Below are 9768 nucleotides of genomic sequence, written 5' to 3'. Positions count from 1 at the left end.
TGCACGTGTTGGAGTCTGTTTCTGATCGTTTGAGTAGACACATGCACATTTGTGGCTTGCTGGAGGTCATTTTGCAGGGCTCTGGCAGTGCTCCTCCTGTTCCTCCTTGCACAAAGGCGGAGGTAGCGGTCCTGCTGCTGGGTTGTTGCTCTCCTACGGCCTCCTCCACGTCTCCTGATGTACTGGCCTGTCTCCTGGTAGCGCCTCCATGCTCTGGACACTACGCTGACAGACACAGCAAACCTTCTTGCCACAGCTCGCATTGATGTGCCATCCTGGATGAGCTGCACTACCTGAGCCACTTGTGTAGGTTGTAGACTCCGTCTCATGCTACCACTAGAGTGAAAGCACCGCCAGCTTCCAAAAATGACCAAAACATCAGCTAGAAAGCATAGGAGCTGAGAAGTGGTCTATGGCCACCACCTGCAGAACAACTCCTTTATTGGGGGTGTCTTGCTAATTGCCTATAATTCCCACCTGTTGTCTATTCCATTTGCGCAACAGCATGTGAAATTGATTGTCAATCAGTGTTGCTTCCTAAGTGGACAGTTTGATTACACAGAAGTGTGATTGACTTGGAGTTACATTGTGTTGTTTAAGTGTTCCCTTTATTTTTTTGAGCAGTGTATATATAAAAGTCTCAGTGCCTCCCCAGCCAATGACCTCACCACACGTCACTGGCCTAGGCACCTATAAATCATATAAATTGAGGGTATACTTCCCTTAGATGTAGTCGAGGTTGGTCTGTTTGCTTCTCCTTCCACTCTCAAAGTGTGTTCAGATGTACATAAAGGAAAAAAAAACAGAACGCAAACAGATCCTCGTATAATACAGTATGGTATTAGGGGTACTTCACACCATAAAACCAGGATAAAAGATAGATTGCGGGGGGATTCCCCCCTTTTTAACCACTCACAGTAGTGTATAGGAATGCAGGCATATCATAAAATATCCACAGTGATGTACGCCATCACCAAGTCAAATAGAGTGAAATAATTTTGGGGTTGCCCCCTTTATATAGCACTCACAATATAATGGTCTTAAACAGGTATATCAGGTGGGTCTTTCTCCTGCACTCTTTTCCAACCATATATATTTCCTCCACGGGAATATGTAGATGTATATATCAGAAGAGATGTTTGATATTAAAAATATAAAATATAAAAGAGCTGGTGTATTCATACCCAGGGTCCACAGAGGTTTCAAGATGTAAACTGACAAGTGAACGGTCAACCGTGACAAAGACCCTTGCACGGGTCGAAACGCTTAGGTGGGGAAGCCTGTGACATGATCTGTGTGGTGGTTTCATCCCAAGGAGACCAGAGGACATCTGACCAACGGGGCCCCGTTCACTTGGAAAAAGTGAATGAGGGCGAATGTGAATGAGATAAATTATAAAGTATACCAACCAGGCAAAAGATAGCCTGAATAAATGTACTATGTTAATCTAATTAAACCCTGGAAGGTTAATTTAGCCCTGTCAGTTGAACCTTGCCCACCACTAACTTCAATCCCCACTGTTCCTGAAGTAAAGTTGTCAGAGACACTGTCAGCTACTCAAAAGAATGAGGCTAAAGAATTCCTCAATAGGAACAGGGATGTGTTCTCAGCACTGCCCAGCCAAACGGCCATAATAAAGCATTGTTGATTTATGGAATCTTATATAACATATATTTATTATATCATATATTGATATAATGGTTTATGTATTTTATATCTGCAAATATATTATAATAGGCTTACAAATAGGTGGGCTCATAACAAAAGGGGTGATGTTTAGTACTGGTCCAATCACACAATATGTAATGCGTGGACGTTCCTATTTTCATACCTGTGATTGGCTCAGATTAAAGGAGCTATATCTCTACTGTCCAGGAAATATTTCCAGGCAAAGCCTAAATATACTTTACAGAGATATATAATCCTGGCTCATTGAACATATAAGTACTATACTTTGACTACAAGTCAGTTGTCCCAACTTGCAGAGCCTTATATAATATATGCAGATTTCATGTATAACTTTAGTGATTCCGAAAATGAGTTCAAGACTTGGAATACCAGCTCTATTTTGTCTAGTACATTTATTATAGGTGATACAAATTACAAGATAAGATAACACAATGATAATAAATCTTATAATTTATCTAAACTTCCTTAACCATGGTACATACATAAAACACAAACAGTTTTACAAACTTAAACAATTAATACACATACTATACACTTGCAAGAATATGTGAGGGCATAATTCATAGCTACCGTCTTAGGATCCTGACTCCCTCTGGACTTTGTTCCTTCCTCCTCTCCTTCTAACTCTCTATCTATCAGACTGCCCCTTATATCCTATATTCTACCAATTCAAAACTAGTATATGCCCACAGTTTCCAATGGAGTACATAATTATAGGTTTTGACAGATTCCAAAGTGTAATAAAACGTTCTCTGCTAACTCCGTCCCACGGTGGTGAGCATGTAGAGAATTTTGGGATCATAAAGTTTGGTATTCCTTTATCCATCAGAGATCTACCTTTGTATGGATGTGTAAACGATCTATTTCGCCTAGGCCCTAGGGTGTTAGCATAAATGATTGTGACCTGTTTATAGTGCGTTTGATCCTATATTATCATTGCCTCTGGCCAGCAGTATAACTGGACAATAGGCCAGCTGGTTGATGTACTTTCTAAAGGTATGAAGATCTTTGATTGTGAATTCCAATGTACCCTGTTCATACCAGTAACTGTTTGCATATTATGAGACCTGAGCTAGGTGACCTATTGACTTTATCCACCAAGTTATGATTATTTATTTGCTGTGTGTGAATCAAGTATACAGTATACATATATCTACATATCATGTAAACTTTGATTTAATTGTACTTGGTATAGCGCAGATCAGACGTTAATCCTTTGATTAATACAGATATGAATAATGGCATGGAAGGGATGAATTTGTGTAATGCTCAATGTATTGTGTATTCTGGCTATATGGCTTACACAGAGAAAACCTGTCTCTTACATAATGACCCATAATCTTGCAGTAAAACACACAGAAATACATGCTACTAAATTCTCAAAACATAAGACTAATACATTCAAACCTATTTAAGTTATACCTTACAATAATATATATATACACACACTCTTAACTGGTTAAAATCACATTGGGTAATAAATCATATTATTTAATTTACATAATTTGTTCTAACTTTGGTACCTACTAAATTATATTGTTATGTAATGGTCTATATGGCAACAGTCGCCCCCTTGTGGCCGTGAGAATTGATGATGATGGCCACACATACATTAACATAATAATTGCTTATATCTTGCATCTACCAGTTTTTCTAGCTTACTGCGTTCCTGCCTTATAAGGCGCTTAAGCCACAATATCAGTGAAATTAAAATGATTAGCAAGATTGTTTGACCGATCAGCAAGCCCTTTAAACCAATCTCCAGCCAGGTGTTTGTCATGGTTATTTCAAAATCTCCATCATGCAGTAATTTATTTAGTGTGGCATCTGCCTTCTCAACCATGTTATTAATTTGAACTATGTGTGTGTCTTTCCTATCCAGGAGTTTCTGTAAATCTAAGGTTAAACTATCTATGTGTATGTTGAACACAGGTATATATTCTCCAAGGTTTGAGATTTCTGGTTCACTATCTATATTTATGTCCTCTTCATAAACGGGGATTGGGGTGATAACCGTCTGACCAATGGTGGTATACTCATGTGGGCTAAAGCAGAAATTTGGGTTTGGCACTGGACATGACTTTTCCCCATACAAGAACTCTCCGTGATTTGTGACTATGCAGTACTGTCCATTCATGTTGTATGTAACCTTCACCGCTGGAGTTCTCCATTTTGTTAGCTGCACTGGACAAGCAATGTCTCTGGCTGTATAGCTGGTTGATGTATTTGGCTTTGCACTGTGTTCAGGTCCTCCCATATCCATATCTTTGCTGGGAATGGTGGCAAGTTCATTTATATCTGTGATTAGGGTACTTGGTTTACTTGATTCTAGGCCGCAGATTGGCGTCTCAATTTCGAAAACATTGCAGCGACACAAGTATTGGTTTCCCTTGACTGCACAGCAAGCAGTATGTGGAACTTTCCAGATGTCGTCGACTCGGACCAGTAGTTCTGGTAGGTCCAGCCGCTCTTTGTAAATGTCCTTTTCCAAATATCCAATGGAGTGAACTGTAGACAGTTTGTCAAATAAAGACTTGCTTGGGTCGAACACAGGTAGAGAAATGGTAAAGGAGACATATAGGATATCGCTGACTGCACAAGGTTGCTGCTTGTTGTAACAACGGGGTGAACCTCTATTTGGGTGGGGGGTCACAGTGCCTAAATTCCTAATTGTGGAGATGGGCAGAGGTCTGCAACCATCTCTTGGGGTATTTTCCCCATGCCCAATGTCAGATTGCGAGCAATACCAATTGGTCAGGTCATTATCTCTTAAAATGTCAGGTATTCTACCAGATTGTAGGTCTCTAATTACATGTGTGATTGCGTTGAGGACATAATTACCATATGCAGTGCATATTATTTCTTTCCCCACCTGATTTTGTCTGGCTTCTCTATTGTTCAGTTCAATGATTTCGTTTATCTTGGCTTGGGTCTCTGAAAACAATCTTGCTATATCATGCATGTTATAAACAGTAAATTTTTCTTCACTGGCCAGACCCTCAATGCCCTGCAGGACAGGCTTCAAAACATATTGCCCCTCTTTCTGCTCAAAATTGCCTATGTGTCTGCGGATGACTTCCAAATCCGCCCTATTCCAAATTGACATCCCGGAACCAAACAGTCCAGGGATGGATCCAATGATCCCATCTAAGCTTTGTAATTTCCTGGATCTAAAAATACCTTTTTGGTTAGGGGTTGCCTGTCCTGTGTATGGGTCTTGAGTTCTGCTCTGGTGAGAAGCAACAATATCTACTAGTAATGAAGCATAGAATAAAGAAACATTACTATTTACACAATAACCAAATTCTGCCATATTCCATTTTGATAGATTTAGGACTACTGGTACATGTATATATTGTACATTGTTTATCAAGGAACCAGGAATGGAGGTGGCAGTAAGGCCACTTGTGGGTCCTTCACTTGTTGGTGGGCACTCAGCTGTTTTAGTAGATGGCAGTGATTTAGCCTTTGTTGTGGTACTTGGGGGAGTAGGGTCTCTTTTCTGGGACACATTCAGTGTGATGCTCCCAGGAACATAAGTCCTCTTTACTGTGGGTGGATTCCCATACATGGGAATGGGGATGATAAAACCATATATCCAGGTTCCTGTGTCTGTAGGGTTTGCATGGCTAAGCAATAGTGATCCATTTGGAAAAACATGTATTCTACCCATGTAATGTGGTGAGTTTCCTGCGTTTCCATTATCCCAGGCTTTAATTTCTTTGTCTGCTGGGCCCCACCAGGATACCTGTTTCCCTGTTGTGCCTTGTACTGACACTGGAAGGAGGATGGATTCTCCCTCTTTACAGTGAATCGGATTGGCTTCCACTCTAATTGAAATGTTGACCTCACTGGTACACTGGATCTGGAGGCTCACCACGAAGGACAGAACCAAAGTCGGGATTCTCATTTTTCTGTAAAACCAAAACAAAACAAAATAAAATTATAAGAAAGAAAGAGAGATGCGCTACTCAGTTGACCCTTCTCCTTTGTACAGTTTAATCTGATTGGCATGTACCCATTTGTCCTGCACTTTCTTTGCATCGTTGATTCTTAATTTGTATACTGAGGGACTCAGTCTGTCCACTATTGAAAATGGTCCTCTCCATTTCTTGCCCAGACCATGGTCTGTGGGTCGGAGTTCTAGAAACATGACCCTTTCTCCAACTTCCCAACAATTTTCTCTTACACCTTTGTCAAAATAAGCCTTTGCTTTTCTCTGTGCTTTCCCTAACTGCTGTGCTGCAAACAGATGAACCTCTGTGAGTGCTTTTTGCAGTTTTGTAAGGTACTGATCCATTGATAGTCTATCAATAGTAGGGGTGTGTAGATCTATCCAAAGGTGCTCTGGCAATCTCATTTGCCTGCCTGTCATTAATTCAAAGGGGGTCAATCGGGTCGCTGATGAAGGTGTGGCCCTTATTGCCATTGCCACTAGGGGTAGCAAATTATCCCAGTTCTTACCATTTATGCCAACAAACTTTCTCAACATAGTTTTGATCTGTCTGTTGGCACGTTCCACCTGTCCAGAAGATTCAGGATGAAAAGGGACATGGAAGCTTTGTTTTATTCCCAGCATTTCCAGGCATGTTTGCATCACATTACCTGTGAAATGTGAACCTTGGTCTGATTCAACCGATGTTGGAAGGCCCCACCGTGTGAATATCTGATCAACCAGAATTTTTGCTGTGCTCAGGGCTGTGTTACTTTTAGAGGGAAAAATTTCTACCCATTTTGAAAATAGGTCAGTCACAACCAACACGTATTTGTTATTTTTAGCTGTGGCAGGCAGAGGGCCCATGTAATCAATTTGTAAGGCATTCCAGGGACCTTCCCTTCTCTGGATTCTCAGTGGAGCATTTATCTTTCTAGGTGCTGGGTTAACTTGGGCACATACCACACAGTTGTCACAGTATTGCTGTACATCTTTTACCATATCTGGCCACCAACCTATTGTTTTTAGTCTCTGCTGTGTCTTTTCTACACCCTGGTGTCCACCTGTGGGGAGGTCGTGTACAAGATATATCATTTCATTCCTGTACTCTTTTGGGACTACCCATGTTGTATCTTCCCCATTGTGGATAAGCATTTCCTTGTCCTCTGTTAGTGTTAGATTTGGTGTGTGTTTTGCCAATGTATTTCCCTCTGTTAAGTCCAACTCCTCATTCCTCAACTTTTGTATGATTTCTTTAATTTCAGGGTCCTGCATTTGGATCTCTGAAATGTCTGGTGCATTTATCATCTCTGGCCTTTTTGCCACTGCACATACAAGAGGGCACACTTTTGGCTCTGGGCTTGCTTTCGGTATCTGCCACAGCTCCCCCTCTTGTGCCCCTTGTTTGGCTAAAAGGTCAGACATTTCATTCTGTTCATGGTGTGGTGATGCAGGTGAATGCCCTTTGACTTTACAGACCCAGGGGACATGTGTTAGACTCTGTGCCAGGGAAACTATGTACTGGAGAAGGTCTGCATATTTAAGAGGGCTTCCATCAGATGAGGTATACTGATGAGTTTGCCAAAAGGGCAAAAATTCAGTAAGGGCATTACACACCCATGCTGAGTCCGAGTACAATGCGATTTCATGTTTGTGGTCTTGGAATAATTCAAGGGCATGTGCTACTGCTGCCAGCTCAGCGTACTGTGCAGACTTTACATCACAAGATCGAAAAACAGATTGTGGTGTGGTTTGGGGATGCATTATGTACAGACCAAAACCTGCATGGGGTGACCCATGTACATAAAAACATGAACCATCTGTAAAGATCTGGGTGGTTTGTTCAGGGGCTGTAGCCTCCTGTGGCATTGCTCTAAACAAATGTTTTGAATGGTCAGCTGGGAGTAAGTCACATGTGTGTGTCAGTCCCTGGTATATTAGTCCATATGCACAGGTGGATGGACTGTTAGTTGCCTTCACTGTTATATCTCGATCCTGCAACAAAAGGGCCCAATGTGCTAACCTGGCATTAGAGACATTCCCATCTTTGATTCTGTCTGTGAGGAGGAACCTTGTTGGTGTGTGCGTGGAATGTAAGATGATAGGGTTCAGGCCTATCATGTATGTGAACTGTTTTACTGCCCAAAATGTGGCAAGAAGGTGTTTTTCACACACAGAGTATTTTAATTCCACTGGTGTCAGTAACTTTGATGCATAAGCTATGGGCCTTTGCTGTGCATGTATTTCCTGTGACAGGACTGCAGACATGGCTGTTTCTGTTGCTGCTGTCTCTAAGTGAAAGGGTAACTGTGGGTCTGGATTTGCAAGGGCAGGGGCACTAGCTAGTGCTTCTTTTAATGTTTCTACTGCCTTTGTGTGACTGGGGGTCCATTCCCATTTTATATCCTTTTTGAGGAGAGAATAGAGAGGTGCAGATATTTGTGAAAAATCAGAAATGAAGGACCTAGAGTAATTTACCAACCCCAGGAAGGATCTCAGTGTAGGTATGCTGACAGGAAGGGGTAAACGAAGGATGGTTTTTACCTTATCTGCCGATATTGTTCTCCCATCAGCCGTAACACTGATCCCCAGGAAGGAAACAGATTCCCGTAAAATCTGAGCTTTAGATGGGTTACACTTCAAACCTGCGTCTTTGAGGATGCCAAGGAGTTCTCCCAGTAGCTGAAGATGCTCTTCCTTTGTCTCTGTTGCTAGTAAGAGATCATCTACATACTGCAATAAATTCTTGTGGGAAGAAAAATCAGTTAAAATTTCTCTCATCGTAGTATGGAAAAATGATGGAGAATTATGGAAGCCCTGTGGAAGACATGTAAACGTGTATTGCTTTCCCAGAAATGTGAAGGCAAATTTGTATTGACACTCTTCAGATAGAGGCAGAGACCAAAACCCATTTGAAATATCTAAAACTGTGAACCATTTATGCTCTGGGCTTAACATTTTTAGAATGTCTGGCATTGACGCAACAGTGGGTGCGCAGCTAAGCGTAAGGCCATTAAGTTTGCGGTAGTCAATTGTGAGCCGCCAGGAACCATCCGGTTTCCGTACTGGCCATATTGGCGCATTGTTAGTGGATACACATGGTCTGATTACACGCTGCTCTAACAGAGAGTCAATTGTTTCTTGAATGAAGCTTATGGCCTCCTGTGGGAAATTGTACTGCTTCTGTGGGGGAGGGTCAAGACCACTGACTTCAATCACCTTGTTTACCTTCCCACAGTCATGTTTGTGTTTAGCAAAAGCATCCTGAAACTGTTCAAGTAATGGTAATACCAAATCTTTGTCAGGATGATCAACATTAGCCTTAAGCACATCATATTTCGCATTATTGGGTTTTACAGCAGCAATTACATGGGAATCTGGTATAATTACAACCTCAGGTGTTACATTAGGAGAACTCTGCAGAAGTAAAAGGTTAGTCAGATCCAATATACACCCATTAGGGATCATAAAGTCAGACCCTAATAAATTAGTTTCACTTGGCAGTGAGGCTAATGCAAATGTGTGAATTGCAGATACATCTCCTATTTGTATTTGGAGAGGGTTTGACAGCACTGTATCTACCTTATTCCCTGCAAAGCTTTGGAGATGTATTGTTTTTCCTGCTGACAGAGGAGAGTGATGTGGCTGATCATCATGTAGGATTGATATGGCGGCACCGGTGTCTAGTAACATTGTGTGCTGGTGGCCCCTGACCAGAACCGAGACTTGAGGGCGCCCGCACCTATCTAAAGTGATTGGTGCAACTATCCTTGGGGCCACTGACTGTCAATTTTTCTCCTTTTGTGTGTCAGCTTGCTGCACTTTGTTTGCTTTTTCTAAATTCTCATACTTCTCTTTTATGGCCTGTAGCTGGTGTCTTAGCTCTGTGTAAGTGGGACCCTGGTGTTTAAACTCTGTGTCCTTTCCTCTGTTCCCAAAATGTTGTGAGTAACCCATGTGTCTATTCCAAGCTCCATCATTTGAATGTCCTTGGTATCCTCTACCTCCACCTCTAAAAATGGATCTCTCTTTAAACATTCCCCCTCTCCTTTGTGACCCTGTGTTCCATCGTGGGTTAAATGGTGTGTTTACCTCCCCTGGAATGTGGGGCCCTTCAACCACCATTGGTTTACCTTCTGACTCTA

Source organism: Pseudophryne corroboree, chromosome 1 (genome assembly GCF_028390025.1).
Source record: "Pseudophryne corroboree isolate aPseCor3 chromosome 1, aPseCor3.hap2, whole genome shotgun sequence".
Classification (NCBI taxonomy): Eukaryota; Metazoa; Chordata; class Amphibia; order Anura; family Myobatrachidae; genus Pseudophryne; species Pseudophryne corroboree.
This window is presented reverse-complemented; position numbering follows the sequence as displayed.